Below are 25,113 nucleotides of genomic sequence, written 5' to 3'. Positions count from 1 at the left end.
GGAAATAACAGACCACCTTACCTGCCTCCTGAGAAATCTGTATGCAGTTCTAGAAGAAACAGTTAGAACCAGACATGGAACAATGGACTGCTTTCAAACTGGAAAAGGAGTACATCAAGATTGTATATTGTCTATATTGCCACACTGCTTATTTAACTTCTATGCAGAGTACATCATGCAAAATCCTGGGCTGGATGAAGCAGAAGCTGGAATCAAAGTTGCTGGGAGAAATATCAATAACCTCAGATGTGCAGATGACACCACCCTTATGGCAGAAAGCGAAGAGGAACTGAAGAGCCTCTTGATGAAAGTGAAAGAGGAGAGTGAAAAAGTTGGCTTAAAACTCAATATTCAGAAAACTAAGATCAAGGCATCCGGTCCCATCACTTCATGGCAAATACATGGGGAAACAATGGAAACAGTGACAGACTTTATTTTGGGGGGCTCCAAAATCACTGCAGATGGTGACTGCAGCCATAAAATTAAAAGACGCTTGCTCCTTGGAAGAAAACTATGACCAACCTAGAAACATATTAAAAAGCAGAGACATTACTTTGCTGACAGGTTGGTCTCATCAAAGTTATGATTTTTCCAGTAGTCATGGATAGCTGTGAGAGTTGGACCATAAAAAAAAAACTGAGTGCTGAAGAATTGATGCTTTTGAACTGTGCTGTTGGAGAAGACTCTTGAGAGTCCCTTGGACTGCAAGGAGATCCACCCAGTCCATCCTAAAGGAAATCAACCGTGAATATTCATTGGAAGGACTGATGCTGAAGCTCCAATACTTTGGCTACCTGATGCAAAGAACTGACTCATTTGAAAAGACCCTGATGCTGGGAAAGATTGAAGGCAGGAGAAGGGGACAACAGAGGATGAGATGGTATGATGGCATCACTGACTCAATGGCTACTAGTTTGAGCAAGCTCCGGGAGTAGGTGATGGACTGGGAAGCCTGGCATGCTTCAGTCCATGGGGTCACAAAGAGTCAGACACAAGTGAGTGACTGAATTGAGCTGAACTGAACCAGACATGTGGGATCTTAGTTCCCCTACCTGGGATTGAACCCACAGCTGCTGCATTGAACGTTCGGAGACTTAACCAATGTATCACCAGGGAATTTCCAGATTGTAATGTCCTTGGAGAATTCCTTACTTATGTAATAGCTCTCTGATTATTAATCACAGTACCCATACACAGTTGCCCATAAACATTTGTTGACTGAATCACTGTATTGTTTGAATTTTCTTTTGTCTTTTTCTTGACTATGCCATGTAGCATGTGGGTAGTTTCCCAACCAGGGACCAAACCCATGCCCTCTGCATTGGGAGTGCAGTGTCTTAATCACTGGACCACCAGAAAAGTCCATGAATTTTTCTTGTAATCTCAAAGGATATCCCAAATGACCATCCTAGAGTTGGTGCCCCTTGTGGAAAGAGAAAACTATAAACCCTAAATATTTTTATTTAGTTCTTACTAAATTCAATGCCATCAGCAAAAAAGAAAGAAGATCAGAATAACATTTCCTTGAAAGGATAAAATCAATGATGCAAGTGCTGTTGAGAAAGCAACACTAAACTTGTCATCACTCTTGGACAGAGAAAGAGAAGGCTGAAAAATATTATCAGTCATCATAATGACACAAGCGGGTAATGGACTGAATATGTTCTGAATCTTTTAATTTTAGCATTATGAAGTTGGGCTTCTAACAATTTTTTTTTTATGAAAAGGAAAACATCCTCCTGTAATAATCTATTTTTAAGTATAAAATTTTGGTCTCTTATGGAATTTAATCTTTGAATCTATAGTTACATATTAGTTGTAAGATATTGGGTTTATTTTGGCCTTCCCTAGTGGCTCAGATGGTAAAGAATTTGCATGCAATGCAGGAGAGCCGGCTGGGAAGATCTCCTGGAGAAGGGAAAGGCTACCCATTCCAGTATTCTTGCCTGGAGAATTCCATGGACAGAGGAGCCTGGCAGGCTACAGTCCATGGGGTCACAAAGACTCAGACACGACTGAGTGACTAACATTTTCACTTTCGGTGTATTTATTATGTGATTATTATTGGGAAATATAATTTTCTTTGTTGTAGAAGTTTAATTTACTCACCCAAACTTCAACCTATACACCATCAGTGTGATGATTAGTTTTCTATCTGACCTTATACCTTTGTTCTACAACTTCACCAGTATATATTTAGCATAAATTTACTTTTTAGGCAGGAAGCACTAAGACGTTCTTCCTAACATTCTTTCTCAGGCCATTTTCAGAAAAATACATTTTATGACTTTTAACAGTAAAATGTGAATCTTGGTTTTCCAATATCTTGAATATTTCTTTTAGGTGGCTTAATATCGCATTTCTTGAAAAGGCAGTAAGATGGAAAATGATCTTTCGTTAACAAAAGAGTTATAGCTTCCTTTAAATAAAGGACACCAGAAAGACAAAATGTCTAATTGATTATCCTACATGTTGGTACCAATGCATAGAATCCTGTCAGCTCAAAGTTTTCTCTGAAGCTCTACTTCAAATGGCTAAGGATATTTTTTAACAACAAAGTCTTCAGAGCTCCTTGTAAGATTACTGTAATGTTAATGATTGGGTGAATTAAATTGCACTTAGTATTTGCATTTCCATGACACCAGCAAATGTATTGTCATTCTATTATGCCTGCCTTTTGGCTGACTTGTCAAATGAGGAAAGAGTTGATGATTAGTTCCATACAAATAGCAACCAGAAGGGAACAGAGGTGGCTATACCAATTTAAAAAGTAGGATTTAGATAAAAAAGCATCACAAGAGACAAAGGACATTATATAGTGATTGAAAGGTCAATTCACCAAAAAGACATGACAATTATAAAATATATGTACCAATTATAAAGTAAAATACATATAAAATATGTGTACCAATTAGAGCTCCTCAATATATGAAACAAACACTGACAAAATTGAAGGGAGAAATAGGCAACTGTACCATCATAGAAAGAGACTTCAATACTCCCCTTTCAATAATGAATAAAACAACTAGACACGAGGTCCATAAGAAAATAGAACACGTGAACAGACATATATAGAACATCCACCCAACAAAGGCAGAATACACATTCTTCTCAAGGGGCATGGAATGTTCTCCAGGAGAAACCATCCAGTAGGCTACAAGTCGTTAAAAAGTTACTGAATTCATACAAAGCACCTTTTCTGATTAAAATGGAATGAAACTAGAAGTCAATAGCAGGACACAGGAAAATTCACAGATACATGGAAATTAAACAACTCTTAACCAACAATCCAAAGAAGAAATCATAAAGAAAATTGGAAAATATCTTGAGACAAAAGAAAATTAAACACATTAATGACAGAACTTATGTGATGCACTGAGAGCAGTGCTAAGAGAAAATTTTAGAGCTGCAGGTCCTTGTATTAAAAAGAAGAGCGATCTCAAATCGACAATCTAACTTTACATCTTAAAAAATTGGGAAAAAACAAACAAACAAACACCCAATACTAGCAGAGGGAAGGAAACAATTTAAACTACAGCTGAGGTAAATAGAGAATAGAAAAACAATAAGGAAAATTAACAAAACCAAGAGTTGTTTTTTTTTTTTAAGACCAACAAAATTAACAAATCACTGGGGACACCCAATTGCTAAACCACCCCGTTCTCATGGCAGCACTTGTTAGGAGACTGAATGGTTATGCTCCCCCAAATTCATGTGTTGAAACCCTAGCCCCCAAAGTGATGGGAGTAGGAGGCATGGTCTTTGGGGTGGTTAAGTCATGGGGATGGAGCCCTCATGAATGGAATAATTGTCTTTGTAAGAAAAGACTTGCAAGCGTGTTCTCTCTGCTGTGCACACTGTGAGGACAGCATGAGAAGATGGTTGTCTGCAAACCAGGATTCGGGTCCTCACCAGACATCAGAGCTGATCTGCCAGCACTTTGATCTTGAAATTTGTAGTCTCCAGAACCGCGAGTAATAAAGGTTTGTTGTTTAAAGCCACCCAGTGCAAGGTTACTTGTTATACTAGTGTCAGCTGAAAAAAAGAAAAAGTGCACAACGTGACAGTTGCAAGTTAAGTATTTGGGGCAATGTGAGGACTGCAGCCCAGAAGACAGCACCTCGGATAGCTCTGAGAAACTGCTCCAAAGAGGTTTTGGGGGGAAGAGGGGTGCGGGGGGAGGAGCGGTGTAGGATAGCATATATGTGATTTTGGTAAAGGGGGAGTACATGCAATCAAGCACATAGTTTTTGTAGAAAATTTCTGATCTCATGAAGCTTCTGCTAGTCACAAGAAACAATCGGCACCATGAAGGATTTTAGTGCTTTTCGAGATAAGAGGCGATTCAAGAACTGGGCTCATAAAATCTGTTCCTGAGAATATCTGACTCTCAAGACCTGTCCTGCCAGTTTTCCCAGAGCACAGAGTGCCTCATTTCTGCTCTCCACCCTGAATTCTTTCAGGGGGTTGTTGGAGGCCAGCAGCTTCAGCAGCACGTGATTTGATCCTTGTACAGGCAGATGACAAGTGCTCATGACAAGTGCCAATCTGTGGTTGACAGTAGCCTGCATTAAGACAGCACCCAAGTCCTAACTAATCCCTCTCCTACTAATTCCACCTCAGAAAGAGCAACCAGCACAGAACCACTTTCCTTGGGTGTGCTGCAGACTCCTTCAGAGGGCGCTCAGCCCTTCCAAAAGATGCTTTCCTCTATCCTCTCGGCCAGCAGCATCCTGAGAAATGTCTTCTTTTACTGTGTGTTACTGTTTTTTGTTTAATTCTATTTATTTATTTATTTTGGCTGCACTTGGTCTTCGTCGCTGCCAGAGCTTTTTCCCCCTATAGTTTCAGTGAACAGGTGGTTATTCTCTAGTTGCAGGGCATGGACGTCTCATTGCAGTGGTTTCTCCTGTTGCAGAGCACGGGCTCTTGGGCACATGGGCTTCAGTCATTGTGGCTTCTGGGCCCTGAGAACACAGACTGAGTAGTTGTACCACATAGGATTAGTTACTATGAGGCACGTGGGACTTTCCTGGACCAGGGATCAAACCCATGTATCCTGCATTGGCAGGCAGATTCTTTACCAGTGAGCCGCCAGGGAAGCAAAATTCAGACTTACGTTGATGAAAGTAGGGAAAACCACTAGGCCATTCAGGTATGACCTAAATCAAATCCCTAAGATTATACAGTGGAAGTGACAAATAGACTCAATGGATTAGACCTGATAGACAGAGTGCCTGAAGAACTATATGGATGGAGATTTGTAATGTTGTACAGTAGTTGGTGACCAAAACCATCCCCAAGAAAAAGAAATGCAAAAAGGCAAAATGGTTGTCTAAGGAAGGCCATAAAATAACTGAGAAAAGAAGAGAAGTGAAAGGCAAAGGAGAAAGGGAAAGATACACCCATGTAAATGCAGAGTTCCAAAGAATAGCACAGAGAGATAAGAAAGTCTTCTTAATTGATCAATGAAAAGCAATAGAGGAAAACAATAGAATGGGAAAGACCAGAGATCCCTTCAAGAAAATTAGAGACACCAAGGGAACATTTCATGCAAAGATGGACACAATAAAGGACAGAAATAGTATGGACCTAACAGAAACAGAAAAGATTAAGAAGAGGTGGCAAGAATACACAGAACTGTACAAAAAAGGTCTTAATGATCCAGATAACAACGATGGTGTGATCATTTACCTAGAGCCAGACATCCTGGAGTCCAAAGTCAAGTGGGCCTTAGGAATTATTACTACGAACAAAGCTAGTGGAGGTAATGGAATTCCATCTGAGTTATTTCAAATCCTAAAAGATGATGCTGTGAAAGTGCTGCACTCAATATGCCAGCAAATTTGGAAAACTCAGCAGTGGCCACAGGACTGGAAAAGGTCAGTTTTCATTCCAATCCCAAAGTAAGGCAATGCCAAAGAATGTTCAAACTATCACACAATTGCACGCATTTCACATGCTAACAAGATAATGCTCAAAATCCTTCAAGCTATGCTTCAACAGTATGTGAATGGAGAACTTCAAGATGTAAAACCTGAATTTAGAAAAGGCAGAGGAACCAGAGATCAAATTGCCAACATCCGTTGGATCATAGAAAAAGCAAGAGAATTTAAAAACAAAAAAACAAAAAAACGTCTATTTCTGCTTCATTGACTATGCTAAAGCCTTTGACTAGGTGGATCACAATAAACTGGAAAATTCTCAAAGAGATGGGAATACCAGACCACTTTACCTGCCTGCTGAGAGACTTGTATGCAGGTCAAGAAGCAAGTTAGAACCAGACATGGAGCAACAGACTGGATCAAAATTGGGGAAAGAGTATGTCTTTGCCTCAATGGACAAGTTTGAGCAAACTCTGGGATATAGTGAATGACAGACCGCCTGGTGTGCTGCAGCCCATGGATTCAGAGTTGGCCATGACTGAGCAACTGAGCAACGACAACATCAGCTTGGAAGCCCCCCTCACTGTATTTTTTAAAGTTAATTTATTTGACTGCACTAGGTCTTGGTTCAGCATGAGAACTCTTAGCTGTGGCATGTGGGACCACCAGGGAAGTCCCTCCTCTCACTGTATTAAGTCAATACCTCTGATTTTAACAGACAACAGCCTTGTTCCTGGTGGTCTTTGCAATTTGAGGCTTTCACACTCTTACAAAGTCCCTGACCTACTGGCTCCTGAAGGGGTGAACTGTTTCTGAGGTCTGTTCTGTCACCTTCTAACCATGGGTACGTGGCCAACACAAAACCTCCCAGATGCCGGGTTCTCACAGCCTTCACTGTTTGGCTTAGAAGTTTCTCACATGACAATTCTGCTTTAATCAGTTCTTGGCAAAAGAGCCGATTAGCAGTGAGTACAAAGTGCACTGATAAGTAATCTCAATATTGGAGAACAGTTATTTGAGGGCCAAGCACTTTCCATGTGTGTGCTAAACCCTGCGGCAAATGTCTGACAAGGACTGAAACATAAAAAACTAGAATAACTCTCTAGGGACCTCCTTGATGGTTCAGTGGTTCAGATTCTGTCCTTCCAGTGCAGGGGGCCTCGGTTCCATCCCTGGTCAGGAAACTAAGATCCCACACGCTGGGCACCACAACCAAAGAAGAAAAAAAGAGAGAGAGAAAGAGAGAGAGAATAACCCTTTAAGGCAGGTACTGTTACTACCCTTATTTCCTAAATTACAAAACAGGGTCAGAGAATAAGTGGCAAAAGAACCAAGACTGGAGACAGCTGAACTTTACAGTCAGGTTTAACCAATAAGCACATAGACATGACTCTAGTTTCAGCTCTGCTGTAATCTTGCCATAACTAGGGATAAGCTATCCATCCTATGGTCAGGCTCTTCATCCACAAATTAGAGATATTCCAGGACTTACACCTTCCACACTATTCCTGTGAACTCCATACTTATACATTCAACTGCTTCCTTGACTTTTTACCAAGAACTGTAAGCATCTGAAATTTTACCCTACCTGGAAACTAGCCTGCCAGTTTCATGGATGTTGTCAGAAAATACAATATATTGACAGCTTACAGTGAAAGATGTCAGATTCATGGTCTCTGAAGAAGATTTAGCTTCAGGACCAGGGACCAGGCTTGATCACTCAGAGCTTCTGTGTGACAAAAGTTTTATTACAGCGAAAAAGAGCAGAGAAAGCATCTGACGTAGCCATCAGAAGGGAGATGGAGAGTGCCCCACTCACTAGTCTTATCAAGGCCTTATATACTTTTACCAGACCCACTCCCACAAAATACATCTTAAATTAACAAGATCGTCAGAAGGAGAAACATGTCCTTGAGCAATATACATTGTTGTTATATAATAATTAGTACAGAGCTTAAGAAAAGACATACCCTTAAGCAAGATGAGTTGTTCTGTTGTGTAATCATTAGCTCTGGACTTTTAAGTGCAGGTCAAGAAGCAAGTTAGAACCAGACATGGAACAACAGACTGGATCAAAATTGGGAAAAGAGTATGTCTTTTTGGAAAGTATGTCTTTGGAAACTCAGTCTTAAAGACTGTTGTCATAACAACTCAAAGTTTAAGAAAAAATGTCTCATGTGACTAAGACAAAGCAATGTAGGAAACACTGTTTGTCCTTTCCTCCTCCCTGAGGGCCCTGGACTCCTTATCAACCGACCAAAGAATTAGCTTTCTCAATATTTAGGTCAAAATAACAGAGGATTTTATTACTCAGGCACAGCAAGGGGCATGAGATTCGTGTTCATGTTGGTTCCAACCTTCAATCCTCAGGTTCCTCGGGGGTAACATGGAGCAGCCAGGCAGATGCTGGGCACTCAGTAGGTTTGCATTACAGTTGAGGAGCCCTGAACATAGGGACCCCAAATCTTTTATAATGGATTTTAAATCTGGCTGACCTTTCCCTAGATGGAGACATTATCTTTGTTGTACTGGACAGTAAGCAAACCTGTCTTCTGCTCTTCAAAGAGACATTGCTTCTGTGTCTCAAGGATGTTCAGTACATAAACAACTTTGAAAAGCAGTCTGGAACAAGGGCTTTCAGTGCCTCTGCTCACAAGATGTGCAGAAACAGTGAGATCAATGGAAAATGGAAAATTGTCTCCCAGCCTTCAATTTAAGGCTTCTGCCAGAATTTAGAAGAACCTCACTGCGGCATTTTCCATTGTGAGGAAGATCTCAGGGGCTGTTGTGAAAGACAAAGATGATTTATGTCTCTCCCTTCCCATACTTCACCTCTACACCCCAGCCCTGTAGCTGAGTATAGTTCTGTCCCTCCATCAGCTACAGGATCAGTGAGCAGCTATAACTTCACCTTTTCTAATCATCCTCTACTCTACCTGAACATTTTGTCTTGAATGGTCCTTTACAACAGGGACAAAGGCATCTTTTAAAAACTTCCAGAGATCCATTATGTTCCCTGCCCTTGACCCACATGGGACTGTGTGAACATCTGCAGAGGGACTCTGTGAACATCATTCTCAGTCAAGTGGTCCTTATCTTCAGAAAGTCAGGAACTATGGTAGACCCCAAAACCAAGAAAGCAAAAATGAATGGGCCATCAGAATAAGGGGGCATCAATCCTTTTTCATCTTTGGTTTGAATCCTCAAGATCCAATTTCCCAGAAAGACATGGGGAGAGATGTGTATAATCCTGGAGGGTTATGGGTTGAGGCCAGGCAGGATGACTTGTTTTGTGATTCTGTATATGAACAAAGAGAATTCAATGTGGACAACATCTATGTGCCTCACATTTTCAAAGGATAGTGATCAGGCCTTCCCTGGAAGTACAGTGGTTAAGATTTCACCTTCTAATGTTCCATCTCTGGTCGGGGAGCTAAGAACCCACATGCTTTGCAGCCAAAAAAACAAAACATAAAAACAGAAACAATATTGTAACAAATTCAATAAAGACTTTAAAAATGACCCACATCAAAAAAAATCTTAAAAGAAAGAAAATAATCAACATGTGAACAGACCACAATCATTATGAATCATGTTTGAAATATACTCTGACCCACCCCAAATCCCATCCCTTGCCTGAGGATGTGAACTATTTCACTATCAAAGGCCAAAGTGATTTATTCAAAACAATCAAACTTTGAGTGGCTACTGTGTCAGGCACTGTTCTAGGTGCTGGTGACACAGTAGTGTAAAAAAAAAAAAGGCAAAAATCCTGCTCTCGTGGAGTTCAGATATCAGTGGTGTAACTCCTCTGAAATTTTGTGCTTATTCTTTCTTCCATTCCATATATATACACGTATGTAGTATTATGGTATTAAGGGGAAAATCTTTTCCTTATCAATATTACTAAAGTTATTATGGATGTTTAGAATTTCAGCTTTATCTTGGAGGTATTTCAGGTGATCACTTTGGAGGTAGTTCTCCTGAAAATTCCCTTGGAGAACTGGTCCAACCTTCTGAGGCAGGAACTTTCCTGATGAGGACAGTAACATGAAGGGTGAAAAAACTGGCATTTTTGTATTAAGAAAAAGGATCAGAATGCTTTAAACACAGATATGCTGTTCAGTTGTCAAAAAGTCCACAAGGCTCTCATCTCAAATGTGTGTGCCAACTAATGGAATAACTCAGAGGCTGTCATCGTGAAAAACAAGGGGATATTTCTCAAATTAATGACCTTTCTTGATGGAGGTTTGACAATGGCCTTGGCCCATCTACTGTAATTTTAATGTAATTTTACAAATTAAGAAAATTACACTGGGCACTTACCTCTCCATGAGACCATCAAGGATATTGCTGTTCTATTAAAATTTTGTGGTTCCTGATTTTAGGAATCAGCTAATGAACAATTCCACAACAGTGGCAAAGTGATGGGATAAAAACATAATGAACAGTTTATTTATACTTCTGGGAGAAAGCTGAGTTGTGGTTAATGACAGCTGGATACTGGTAACTGCTTTTATTTATACGGCATAATAGAGATACTAGAAGGTGGGTAACAGGCTTTGGAGAAGGCAGAATATTTATTTACTGATGGCATCTTGACAAGTATAAATTGCAATTTGTGCTTTGTAGTAAGATTTTTGGTACTTACTATCTCCTTTCTTTGGCACATCAACAGGATTAAAAAGTAACCTGAATGAATCTATTGTTTTTCTTAAATGTTTATGGAGTTATAAAACTCTCAAGTTTTCTTTATTAGTCAGGATTAGGTATTTGGAGATAAACTAGAATGATTCACTGCTCAAAGAGGTTACAAAATGATAAATACCAGTTAGAAGAAAGCTTATTTTTATAACCAACAGATTGACTGGACTAGAGATTAATGAGTGCTGAGCCCAGGATGGAAAGACGCAATAAATTCAATGACTGGTAAAACTTCCTTTCTAAAGCTTCCCCTCTGTCCCACAAACTGTCTTCTTCTAGCACAAGGTGCTTCCCGTAAACGCACTCAGAAAATCAGGTCACAGAACCAGGCTGTTAGTGCTGTCTCTTATCTCCCACCCATTCCACATAGCACGCCTGCCATCCTCAGGTCACTGATCAAGTTCCTGGAACCTGCTTCTCTCCCGTGAGTGCAAGGGACCCCTCAGGGACTGCTCTTGTTCCACAATATCTATCTTCTAACACTCTTATGTTGCACTTATAAACTTGGCCATGCCAGATAATGTCCCCCTTGCAGCAACCAGAAATCACCACCAGATGATAAAATCACTAACAAACATGAGGAAGAAATGCCCTGCATGTTCTCCCAAGGTTCAAAGGCAGAGCCATCCTGGGACTTCCCTGGCAGTCCAGTGGTTAAGATTCCATACTTCCAATACAGGGGACACAGGTTCAATCCCTGACTGGTGAAAAACCAAGGCAGAGCCATCCTTGTGAACACAGGACAGTGAAATCCTTTCGCAGAATCAGGCACTTCACCCCTGTAAGTGCTTAGAGGGGCTACATAGTGCCCATAGAAGACCAGAAGAGAATGGACAGTAATAAAAATAAAAAAAACAGATGGCTTTCAGCTTCATTGGGAGTAGAGCCCACATCTATTTTTATTTCTGCTTTTATTTCACCTCTATAAACTCAGGTCATAGCACAGTGCCTGGAAAAGAGGAGTTGTTATTGTTGAGTCGCTCAGTCGTGTCTGACCCTTTGTGAATCAGGTGCTGCGGCACACCAGGCTCCTCTGTCCTTCACCATCTCCCGGAGCTTGCTCAAGCTCATGTCCATTGAGCCCATGATGCCATCCAACCATCTTGTCCTCTGTCATCCCCTTCTCCTCCTGACTTCAATCTTTCCCAGCATCAGGGTCCTCTCTACTGAGTCAGGCTCTTCCCATCAGGTGGCCAAAGTATTGGAGCTTCAGCTTCAGCATCAGTCCTTCCAATGAATATTCAGGGTTGATTTCCTTTAGGTCATAGAAAACACCCTCTTCCAACAACACAAGAGACAACTCCACATGGCCGTCACCAGATGGTCAATCCTGAAATCAGATTGATTATATTCTTTGCAGCTGAAGACAGAAAAGCTCCATACAGTCAGCAAAAACAAGATCAGGAGCTGACTGGGACTCATATCGTGAACTCCTTATTGCAAAATTCAGACTTCAATCGAAGAAAGTAGGGAAAACCGCTAGACCATTTAGTCAGTCAGTTCAGTCACTCAGTCGTGTCCGACTCCTTGTGACCCCATGAACTGCAGCACGCCAGGCTTCCCTGTCCATCACCAACTCCCAGAGTTCATCCAAACGCATGTCCATTGAGTCGGTGATGCCATCCAACCATCTCATCCTCTGTTGTCCCCTTCTCCTCCTGTCCCCAATCCTTCCCAGCATCAGGGTCTTTTCAAATGAGTCAGCTCATTGGCCAAAGTATTGGAGTTTCAGCTTCAGCATCAGTCCTTCCAATGAACACCCAGGACTGATCTCCTTTAGGATAGACTGGTTGGATCTCCCTGGAGTCCAAGGGACTCTCAAGAGTCTTCTCCAACACCACAGTTCAAAAGCATCAATTTTTCAGGGCTTCTTCACAGTCCACAGCTTTCTTCACAGCTTTCTTCACAGTCCAACTCTCACATCCATACATGACCACTGGAAAAACCATAGCCTTCACTAGACGGACCTTTGTTGGCAAAGTAATGTCTCTGCTTTTTAATATGTTATCTAGGTTGGTCATAACTTTCCTTCCAAGGAGTAAGCGTCTTTTAATTTCATGGCTGCAATCACCATCTGCAGTGATTTTGGAGCCCAGAAAAATAAAGCCAGCCACTGTTTCCACTGTTTCCCCATCTATTTGCCATGAAGTGACGGGACCAGATGCCATTAAATGACTTAAATCAAATCCCTTATGATTATACAGTGCTGTCCTTAGTTGCTCAGTTGTGTCCGACACTTTGAGACCCCCTGGACTGTAGCCCACCAGGCTCCCCTGTCCATGGGACTCTCCAGGCAAGAATACTGGAGTGTGTTGCCATGCCCTTCTTCAGGGGATCTTCCCGATCCAGGTATCAAACCCAGGTCTCCACCATTGCAGGTTGATTCTTTACCATTTGAGCCACCAGGCATTATACACTGGAAGTTACAAATAGATTCAAGGGATTAGATCTGATAGAGTGCCTAAAGAATTATAAACAGAGGTTTGTAACATTGTAACATTGTACCGAGGGGATGATCAAAATCATCCCCAAGAAGAAGAAATGCAACAAAGCAAATGGTTTTCTGAGGAGCCCTTTCAGATAGCTAAGAAAAGAAGAGAAGTAAAAGGCAAAGAAGAAGGAAAGATATACCCATCTGAACGTACAGTTCCAAAGACTAATAAGGAAAGATAAGAAAACCTTCCTAAGTGAACAATGCAAAGAAATAGAGGAAAAAATAGAATGGAAAAGACTAGAGATCTCTTCAATAGAATTAGAGATACCAAGGGAACATTTCATGCAAAGATGGGTTCGATAAAGGACAGAAATTGTATGGACCTAACAGAAGCATTAGATATTAAGAAAAGGTGGCAAGAATACACAGAAGAACTATACAAAAATGATCTCAAAGACTCAGAAACCACAATGGTATGATCACTCACCTAGAGCCAGACATCCTGGAGTGTGAAGTCAAGTGGGCCTCAGGAAGCATCTCTACAAACAAAGCTAGTGGAGGTGATGGAATTCCAGCTGAGCTATTTCAAATCCTGAAAGATGATGCTGTGAAAGTGCTGCAACAGCCAGACCTGTGTGACAAGGTCCAGATGACATCAGTCATGGAGGACCTCTGATTTTATTGTGACTAGCGTTTACCTCTCTTATTAAGAGAATGGATCTCTAGACATATATATAAATTAGGTAAACAACAAGGGCCTACTGTAAAGCACGGGGAACTCCACTCAATATTTTGTAATAACCTATGAGGGAAAAGAATGTGTAAAAGAACACACATATATATACATGTACATAGACATATATATATGTAACTGAGTCACTTTGCTGTACCCCTAAAACTAACACAAGATTGTAAATCAACTATATTTCAATTAAAAAATTAAAAATAAAATTAAATAAAAAGAGGGATTCCCTGGCAGTCCAGTGGTTAGGACTCTAATTTAGATTGCAGGGGCATGGGTTTGATCCCTGGTCGGGGAACTATCATCCCACATGCTGCATTAAAAATAAAAATCAAAATAAAACAAACCAAAATTTTTCAAAGAAGAGAATGACTCCCCAGATGTCCCTCTTCAACTCTTTGAAACTGTGAATGAGGTCCAGCACCAGCACTCCACTTACAGTCATATGAATTTCTTGCTATCACAGAGAAGATCTTACCAGAAACAAAAGTAAATATCACCTATCTCTCTTGTTTAAAACGTAACACATTCTCTCTCACACACACACATATACACGCTCATAAAATAAAAAATGATAACAAGACATTTCCCTTCTAATTACTCAGCTAAGTCATTCTGCATGCCTGCTGCTGCTCCATCACCTCCCTCCTCCCCGTCCTGCCCCCAACCCCGGTTCTGTGACTGCATCGGAACCAGCGGTGGCATCTCCTGCTCTCCTTCCAGAAGTCTGTTGTCAGCACACCCTTCCCAGTGCCCCCAGAGGCTAGCTGGTTTCCCCTTGTGGTCTGACCGCTCTCCTCAAGGGGAAGTGAACCATTTCTTCTCACCTGCACCTTCTGCACTGTGATGGTCAGTCCAGTTAAGAGATTAGGGACCAAAGGACTGGTTACAGATAAAACAAACACTGGGGCTTGGGACACACGACCTTATCACACTGTGATAGAATCAGAGGTCGAGGAATTGCCTGAGGTCTGGTTGACAGCAGAACCAAGTCCAGACATAAGGAATGTTGCAACTGGTATCTGTAAACAATTAACACAGTATCCTCAGCTATGAAGAGTTAACACACAGACACACCCTGCAAGTGGGATTCTCTGGCTAAATTACTTTGATGTTTTCTTTTCTCTTTTTTATTTTTAAATTTTTAGGCCACACCTTGCGGCCTGTGGGATTTCAGTTCCCTCACAAGGGGTCAAACCTGTGCCCCTTGCATTGGAAGTTCAGAGTGCTAACCACTGGGCCGCCCAGAGAAGTTTCTTTTTTTTACTTTTTTTCTTTGATTGCTTCTTGATACCAAACCCAAATGGTGATTCCCCTGTGTAGTCACCTCACCATCTCCCCATGGTCGACTCACTGCAATGCAGCCCCAGGACACTCTTATACCTCAACTCCTGCCAAGACAATAGCAAAAGTTCATGATTCCAAGCCTACCTCTCAAGTTTTATTCATTACCTCCTAAATCTGGTAATCCTACTCTCATCTTCTTTCCCCCTAAAACCATTACTTCCTGAGAAACTTCCAGATGTTTCTCACCCCTACAGTCTAGTGGACAACAACTTACTGAAACCACTGAGCGAATATACTAATGTCATTTTTTCACATAATGTATGCTACATAGTACCCTGTTCTATGTTCTTAACAGCCAGGACTGTACCTGGTTTCAAAGGTCTCTGAAGGTCCAGTGCCTGTAATAATTTGTAAATAGCCGGTTGTGGATTTTAACTAGAGTCTATCATGCAAATATCTGAAGCAGTAAGCCACCAGTAAGTCTCATTCACTACTGAGTGAGATAGGCACAGCTCCGGAGTCTTGGATCTCCTTGAGGGAAAGGATGGCCATCCGAAATCAGAACGTGACCTCAGAAAGTTGCTGCTACACTGTGCAGGCAGTATTAAGGGACCCATTTCCTCACCCTCACTCAATGCTAAAAACCATCCTATTCTATACACTAGCTTCCTTTCAAAATTCCAACCGAGGGCAAATGGATAATTTTCTGCTGCTGCTGCTGCCAAGTCGCTTCAGTCGTGTCTGACTCTATGCGACCCCATAGACGGCAGCCCACCAGGCTCCCCCCGCCCCTGGGATTCTCCAGACAAGAACACTGGGGTGGGTTGCCATTTCCTTCTCCAATGCATAAAAGTGAAAAGTGAAAGTGAAGTCACTCAGTCGTGTCCGACTCTTAGCGACCCCATGGACTGCAGCCTACCAGGCTCCTCCGCCCATGGGATTTTCCAGGCAAGAGTACTGGAGAGGGGTGCCATTGCTTTCTACATGATAACAAAAGTTCAAGGGTATGTATTTGGGAACAAATAAATTTGTACTCTATTGGTTTTGCTATTTTAATACAATTATTTATAAGAGAGGCATTTAGAAAGGGCTTTTGATTTTCCAACGTAAGTCTGAACTTATTTTAAGTTGGTCATTTATTCTCTCTCCTCTCTCTCTCACAAGAGAATAATCTAACCTCAAACAAATTCCTTCTGAATGGGAAATTTGATGGCACTTTCTCTTCTCTCACTGTTCATTAATTTACACTGTACATTAATTTTACATTAATGAACAATTTCCCAGTAATTAGTTTAAATAGAATAATTTCAAAAGAAGTTTCACCTGCAAAGCAATATACTTTTGATTTTCTACTGTTAGATTGACAACAAAAATTTTGGGGAAAGAGAGCATAAGTTAGTGGACAGTTCTCATATTCAACTACAAGTAAAACTACATAAATCATATAATATGCATGTGGAATCTAGAAAGAAAACACCAATTACCTCAAACAAGAGTTTAATTTATTTGCAAAATGTTAGGGCAACTTTTACCTTTTTAAGACTTCTGTTAATGTGACCATATAATCTGTAAAATAAAAATTCAATAAAATCTAAAATCAGTGTTTCTGCTTGATATCTGTGAGCTAGAGAGATGAGGAAGCTTGTAGGTGAGGGAGTGTGCGGTGGGCTATATTACCAAACGCTGCACCTTAGAATATGATCTGTTCAAGAATGAGGTGTTCTTGTCACATTTGTGCTTTCTTTCATCCCTACTCTAGGAAGTGTGCTAACAAATTGCCAGGATGAAATCCTAAATTTAGGCTTTTCTAAAATAATATTCAGAAGACAGCACATCATGCAAAATGCCAGACTGGAGGAAGCACAAGCTGGAATCAAGATTGCCAGGAGAAATATCAATTACCTCAGATATGCAAATGACACCACCCTAATGGCAAAAAGGGAAGAGGAATTAAAGAGCCCCTTGATGAAGGCGAGGGCTTCCCTGGTATCTCAGATGGTAAAGTGTCTGTCTACAATGCAGGAGACCTGGCTTCGATCCCTGGGTCAGGAAGATTCCCTGGAGAAGGAAATGGCAACCCACTCCAGTATTCTTGCCTGGAAAATCCCATGTACTGAGGATCCTGGTAGGCTACAGTCCATGGGGTCGCAAAGAGTCGGACACAACTGAGCGACTTCACTTCGATGACGGTGAAAGAGGAGAGTGATCTGGCTTAAAGCCAACATTTAAAAGACTAAGATCATGTTTTTAACATTTAAAAAACATTAAAAAACTAAGATCATGGCATCCAGTCCTACCACTTCATGACAAACAGATGGGGTAACAATGGAAACAGTGACAGACTTTATTTTCTTGGACTCCAAAGTCACTGAGGACAGTGACTGCATCCATGAAATTAAAAGACGCTTGCTCCTTGGAAGAAAAGTTATGACAAACCTAGACAGCATATTAAAAAGCAGTGACGTTACTTTGCCAACAAAGGTTCATCTAGTCAAAGCTATGAGTTTTCCAGGAGTCGTGTATAGATGTGAGATCTGGACAATAAGAAAGGCTGAGTGCTGAAGAATTGATGCCTTCAAATTGTGGTTTTGATGCCTTCAAACAGCAAGGAGATCAAACCAGTCAAACCTAAAGGAAATCAACCCTGAATATTCACTGGAAGGACTGATGCTGAAGCTGAGGCTCCAATGTTTTGGCCACCTGATGCGAAGAACTGACTCATTGGAAAAGACCCTGATGCTGGAAAAGATTGAAGGCAGGATGAGAAGGGGATGACAGAGGATGAGATGGTTGGATGGCATCACCAACTCGATGGACATGAGTTTGAGCAAGCTCCAGGAGATACTAATGATACTATGCATAAAATAGATGGGTCTCACCTCATGGCTCAGATGGTAGAGAAGCTGCCTACAATGCAGGAGACCTGGGTTCAATCCCTGGTTTGGGAAGATCCTCTGGAGAAGGGCATGGCAATCCACTCCAATATTCTTGCCTGGAAAATTCCATGGACAGAGGAGCCTGGCAGGCTACAGTCCATGGGGTTGCAAAGAGTTGGACATGACTGAGTGACTAACATGAACATGATAAAATAGGTAACTAACGAGAACCTACTGTATAGCTCAGGGAACTCTACTCAGTGCCCTGTGGTGACCTGAATAAGAATGAAATCCAAAGAAGAGGGGATATATGTATATGTATAGCTGCATCAGTCCAGTTCAGTTCAGTTCAGTCGCTCAGCTGTGTCTGACTCTTTGTGACCCACGGACTGCAGCATGTCAGGACTCCCTGTCCATCGCCAGCAACTGGAGTTTACTCAAACTCATGTCCATCGAGTTGGTGATGCCATCCAACCATCTCATCCTCTGTCGTCCCCTTCTCATCCTGCCTTCAATCTTTCCCAGCATCAGGATCTTTCCCAAGAATCAGTTCTTCACAGCAGGTGGCCAAAGTACTGGAGCTTCAGCTTCAGCATCAGTCCTTCCAATGAATATTCAGGGCTGATTTCCTTAAGGATGGATTGGTTGGATCTCCTTGCAGTCCAAGGGACTCTCAAGAGTCTTCTCCAACACCACAGTTCAATAGCATCAATTCTTCAGCGCTCAGATTTCTTTATGGTCCAACTGTCACATCCATACATGACTACCGGAAAAACCATAGCTTTGATGAGACAGAACTTTGTCGGTAAAGTAATGTGTCCGCTTTTTAATATGCCATTTACATTGGTCTTAGCTTTTCTTCCAAGGAGCAAGCGTCTTTTAATTTTAGGGCTGCAGTCACCATCTGCAGTGATTTGGAGCTCAAAAAAATAGTCTGTCACTGTTTGCACTGTTTCCCCTTCTGTTTGCCATGAAGTGATGGGACCGGATGCCATGATCTTTGTTTTTTGAATGTTGAGTTTGAAGCCAGCTTTTTCACTCTCATCTTTCACTTTCAACAAGAGGCTCTTCAGTTCCTCTTCCCTTTCTGCCATAAGGGTGGTGTCATCTGCATATTTGAGGTTATTGATATTTCTCCCAGCAATCTTGATTCTAGCTTCTGCTTCATTCAGCCCAGCATTTTGCATGACGTACTCTGCATAGAAGTTAAATAAGCAGGGTGACACCTTACAGCTTTGACGTACTCCTTTCCCAGTTAGGAACCAGTCCATTGTTCTGTGTCTGGTTCTAACTGTTGCTTCTTGACCTTCATAGAGGTTTCTCAGGAGGCAGGTCAGGTGGTCTGGTATTCCCATCTCTTGAAAAATTATTCACAGTTTGTTGTGACCCACACAGTCAAAGGCTCTGCCATAGTCAAAGGCTTGGCCATAGTCAATAAAGCAGAAGTAGATGTTTTTCTGGAACTCTCTTGCTTTTTCGATGATCCAGTGGATGTTGGCAATTTGATCTCTGGTTCCTCTGCCTTTTCTAAATCCAGCTTGAACACCTGGAAGTTCTCGCTTCACATACTATTGAAGCCCGGCTTGGAGAATTTTGAGCATTACTTTGCTAGCATGTGAGATGAGTGCAATTATGCGGTAGTTTGGACATTCTTTGGCATTGCCGCCTTTCTTTCAAATTGGGATGAAAAGTGACCTTTTCCAGTCCTGTGGCCACTGCTGAGTTTTCCAAATTTGCTGGCATATTGAGTGCAGCACCATCTTTTAGGACTTGAAATAGCTCAGCTGGAATTCCATCACCTCCACTAGCTTTGTTTATAGTGATGCTTCCAAGTGGTTGCTTAAAAAGGCACCAACCAACCTCTTATAGCTGATTTGCTTTGCTGTAACTCTGCTCAGTGTGAGGCTGTAGCCTGGATAGGAGGGGGATTTGAGGGAGAATAGAAACATGTATCTGTGTGGCTGAGTCCCTTTGCTGTCCACCTGAAACTATGACAACATTGTTAATCAGCTATACCCCAATGCAAAATAAAAAGTTCAAAAAAATTAAAAATAAATAAATAATAAAATTATTTGATTGTTATGAAGCTGCTTGAAGTTCTTCTACCCAAGCAAGAGTGGGGTTGGGTATGAAGAAACCACCAACGGAATCCAGCTGGTAATCACATTTATAGTGCATCTGTGTGTGTGTGTAAATTCTTCATAGCTGAGCTGTTTGTGCTCTGGCTCTATTACCAGGCTGTGAAAAGAGTTTCATCATCAATGTTTCCACCAACATTTCAAATTATTTATAATAATTATCAGTTTTGTTGTTTAGTTGCTAAGTCGTGTCCAGCTCTTCTGCGACCCCATGGACTGTAGCCCATCAGGCTCCTCTGTCCTTGGGATTTCCCAGGCAAGAATACTGGAACGGGTTGCCACTTCCTTCTCCAGGGGATCTTTCCAACCCAAGGACTGAAACTGCATCTCCTACAATTCCTGAATTGGCAGGTGGGTTCTTTACAGCTGAGTCACCAGGGAAGCCCCCGCTATTATCACTGGCTAATACCAATCAGTAATAGCTAGTTAACTGATTTTAGTATTTTTACTGTATCTTTCATGAACTGGTCAAAAATACAAGTTTTGCTCAGCAAGGTTTTCTTAGCTGTTGAAAGAGAAGGGAGAAATAGAAAGCACAAAAGGATTAAACTCTGAAGTGGATAAAGTCTGATTCTACACTGTACTTGCTACCGTTAGTGGAGCTTGGGAACTTAGGTACCTGCCTACAGCTGTGAAAGCAGATGTAGAAATATCCAGAGTGAGGATGATGACTATGTTATGGAAGCAAAAGCATTTGTTCAGCCTGAATTTGCTGTGATTCAAAACGGGGATGCAGTATGCCAACCTAGGTACTATAAAGGTTTTACACACCATAATAATTTATTTATTTATTTTTTACCTAAAACTAAACAATATCTTTATTTTTGTGTGTCCTCTTCTACCCGCTTAAAGAATGATGAAAATCACACCTCTGTCAATGAAGTGCTTATGTGCTGAAACAACAGACCCTCAAAGTTCTTAATTTAAAGGGTAAATATTCAAATTTTTAATTATGCCCACCATCAGGGGTTCAGGGCACAAATAGGAGTTAATGCTTGATCACTGTTCCAGTTTTACCTTTTTTTTTTTTTTTTAAATGGATGGTGTTATCTTAACAGAACTCCAAGAGTTCTTATATAGAGTAAGAATGATCAGTAAGACCCTACAGCATCTTTGTTTACTAAGATATAAAAGTATATGGACATCAGTTTTCAAATGATTGAAGTGACGGGAAGTGAAAGTCGCTCAGCCATGTCAGAATCTTTGTAACCCCATGGACTGTGTCCCACCAGGTTCCTCTGTCCATGGAATTTTCCAGGCAAGAATACTGGATTGGGTAGCCATCTCCTTCTCCAGGGGATCTTCCCAATCCAGAGACTGATCCTGGGTATCTTACATTGGAGGCAGAGTCTCTACTATCTGAGCCACCGGGGAAGCCCTTCGAAATGATTACCTCAAGCTAATTCTTATGTTTCACATAATGTTAATTAAAAAAATTTATATGCAATATAAAGAACAGATGCCTTTTCATGTCTATAGCAGATTTATTACTGGCATTGTTTTTCATTCATCTTTTGAGAATCCTAGTGAGGATTGTTGGTTCCCTTTTAAATACTGAAAAAAGATACTGAAATAATTGAGGGAGGCTCCTTGGATCACTCTTTCCTACCATCCCCATTCGCACATGAGGAAAGGGGGTTGAAAACCTGGAGAGAGGGAGCCAAGGGAAACAGAAAGGTAACTAGTTGTGATAACAGAATAAGAGGCTTCACAAAATACAGGCTCTCAGGGAGCAGAAGATGGGATCTCTGCTTCCAGCTAGGAGCAAAGAGTATGAGAGTTTCAGTAAGAGAAATACACAAAATCCCAGGTTTAGGAAGGATGGGGTTCCCCAGATAGTCACTAGGCTACAAATCTTGCTTCTTTCCACTTTCATTAAAAGAAAAAAATATTTAAACCCCAGTGTCCTCTCCTTATCCCTCTTCCCTCTGCAAAGAGTAAAAATTACGGTTCTTGGGTAAAAAAAAAAAAAAAAAAAAAAAAGTGACACATAACCAACAATCTCAAATATTTCAAGAAAACCAAAACAAAAAAGAACAACTTCAACATACATTTTCTTCTTTTTTTAAAAGAGAATTTACACCTGAGGAAACTTTTTTAAGTGATCAGGACCTTAAAATCAGCATTATTTAAACACAGGGATAAACAAGAATATCACATCACGAAATGAGAGCAGGCAGTTATGAAAATAAGTTAACCAGAGATACTGGAAATACAAACAGCTACTGAAAGAGATGGGTTGAATAGCAGAATGGCCACTACTGAAAATCAAACCAGACAGCTGGAATACCAAGCCAAGGTATTCTCTCAGAATGCAACACAAGGGATGAAAGGATAAAAGCTATGAATGATAGCTAAGAAAGATCTGGAGGACAAATCTAAAAGTTTCAGCATTGCTCCACAGACATCACATTGATTCCACTGTCAACTTTCCTGATTATCTTCATTGCCAAAATTCAAGCATCTTAGAGGTTGGGATTTTCCGCAGAGTTATTGCTGGCTTCTGGGCCTCCCTGGTAGCTCAGCAGGTAAAGAATCCGCCTGCAATGCAGGAGACCCCAGTTCGTTTCCTGCGTTGGGAAGGTCTGCTAGAGAAGGGATAGGCTACCCACTCCAATACTCTTTGGCTTCCCTGATGGCTCAGCTGATAAAGAATCTGCCTGCAATGTGGGAGACCTGGGTTCAATCCCTAAGTTGGGAAAATCCCCTGAAAAAGGGAACAGCTACCCACTCCAGTAGTCTGGCCTGGAGAATTCCATGGGCTGCATAGTCCATGGGGTCCCAGAGAGTGGGACACGACTGAGCGACTTTCACTTTCTTTACTCTTATTGCTGGCTTCCGGCTCGCAGTGCTGGTTTTGGCCCCAGTTTTCCCTGGGATTCCCGTACCAGCACCTGTAACTTCCTGGGTCTCAAACAGGTTCCCCCACGAAGTCCAGGACCGTCAGCAGCTTCCATGTAACACGGTCCCCACCCTGGGCTTCCCACACAACTCTTTGGCACATGCTGCCCGTCGAGCTCCTGTCTGAGGCGACGCTCCCAGATGTTGAGTGACTCTAGGGGTCAGAGGATCAGACATCACCCCAAGGATGAGAAAGCTCCCCAGCTCTGGGAAGCCCGGTAGGGAAGCCGAGAAGGTAAGCACCAAGACTCTCAGCATCGCTGATCGTCCAGCCGCCGAGGCCACGCTCTCCCTCCTGGCCACGCCCCTCCTGGCCACGCCCCCCGAGCGCGGCGCCTTGTGGGAATTGTGGTTCTGGGCCCGCTAAGTCCGCCCCAGGAAGGAAGGCGGGGCCTGCGGCCGAGCAAACCTAGAAACTGAACAGCTGAGGGGGCTGCTCAGCTCCCCGGCCTCCTGCGCCAGCTCAGCGAAAGAGGCGGGACCCCGCGGGCATCCGAAACAGGGAGGTGCGGGCGCAAGGAACGGTGCCCCCTGCCACCCGACCTGCCGTCCTCGCAGTCCCGCCTCCTTCTTTAGAAGCTCTAAATACTGCACTTCTGCCCTGAACTTACACAGCCCTGAGGGCCCAGGATCTGGCTTGAACTATCGGAAAATAGGATTGTCCTCCGGTCCTTCGTCTTACTGTAAACAGAGGCTGCTTTCAGAAACCGGGCACCTGCGTAGCCCATATTTGCAAGCACAAGGACCAAGACCTACTTACAAGTTGCCTTGCTCACACGACTGCCGGATGAAACTGCCACACATGAATCTCCTGTAAGGAAGCTGTCTGCCCCGTTCTGCAGTCTTTCTCTTGATAAAATCCCTGAATGAACCTAGTTCAAGTTTAGGTTGTGACAAAGTATTCCAATCCCAAGTTCTGGTCGCTGACAACTTTCTATTGGTTTCGTTAGGGCACCAAACTTGGGTCCCCTAGCCCGCAGGAGCTTAGCAGTAAAGTCAATCTACTGACACCTAGTGGTGATGAAGGAAAGTGCAGGTTTATATAAGGTGCTTATTAGGAAGGGGTCCGGGACCTCTAGTGCTTAAAAGACCAAACTGCCTGCAGGCCTTTGGCCAAGGTTTTTTGTTTTTCTTTTTTTTTCAATTATTTTTATTAGTTGGATGCTAATTACTTCGCAACATTGCAGTGGGTTTTGTCATACACTGACATGAATCAGCCATGGAGTTACATGTATTCCCCATCCGGATCCCCCCCCCCTCCCACCCGATTCCCCTGGGTCCTCCCAGTGCACCTGGCCCGAGCACCTGTCTCATGCATCCCACCTGGGCCGGTGGTCTGTTTCACCATAGATAATATACATGCTGTTCTCTCGAAACATCCCACCCTCGCCTTCTCCCACAGAGCCCAAAAGTCTGTTCTGTACATCTGTGTCTCTTTTTCTGTTTTGCATATAGGGTTATCATTACCATCTTTCTAAATTCCATATATATGTGTTAGTATGCTGTAATGATCTTTATCTTTCTTTGACCAAAGGTTTTTAAAGACTGGGTGAGGGAGATGGGTTGTGGGGTTTTTGATTAGCTCCTGTACATTCTTCTTATTGGTTGATAGTGAGGAAATTGAGAGTTACCGTCATCAGCCTTCTGGTTCCAGCCAGTCTGGGCAGCATGTGGTTAACTTCTTCCTGGTAAGGGTTTCAGTAGCCCCAAAACAACTTAAAGTGTATGGCTCAGAATAGTATCTATAGCCCTTGAGAAGGAACTAAAGGAGTCTTTAGTTTCTTGACTTTATTTAATGGCTAAACTATTATTATTTTGTCTTGTTTGACTGTTTTCCTTTCTGTATTTTCTCACTTCTCTGATTAAATTCCCTCTTTGAAACTTGGGGAAGACCTAGGAGGCTAAAGTTTCTCTACAGATAAGAAGTAGACAGAGGACGTGGTGGAGGTGGTCCTCTTCCGGCAAGGCCCTATAGGGTCCTGCTAGGTTACAAGTTTGGCAGGAGTATTTAAAAAGAACCCAGAATTTTCTCCTTAATAGGTGAGCCCAACAAATACTTTATTTCAAGCAGACTGTACAGGAGGCAAAAACCTTTTTCTTCTGCCCAGCTAGGTTCTGCAGCTCTGTGTGTGTGTGTGTGTGTGTG

The sequence above is a fragment of the Cervus elaphus genome, chromosome 15, assembly GCF_910594005.1.
Source record: "Cervus elaphus chromosome 15, mCerEla1.1, whole genome shotgun sequence".
In the NCBI taxonomy this organism is placed as follows: Eukaryota; Metazoa; Chordata; class Mammalia; order Artiodactyla; family Cervidae; genus Cervus; species Cervus elaphus.
Note: the sequence above shows the minus strand (reverse complement) of the source record.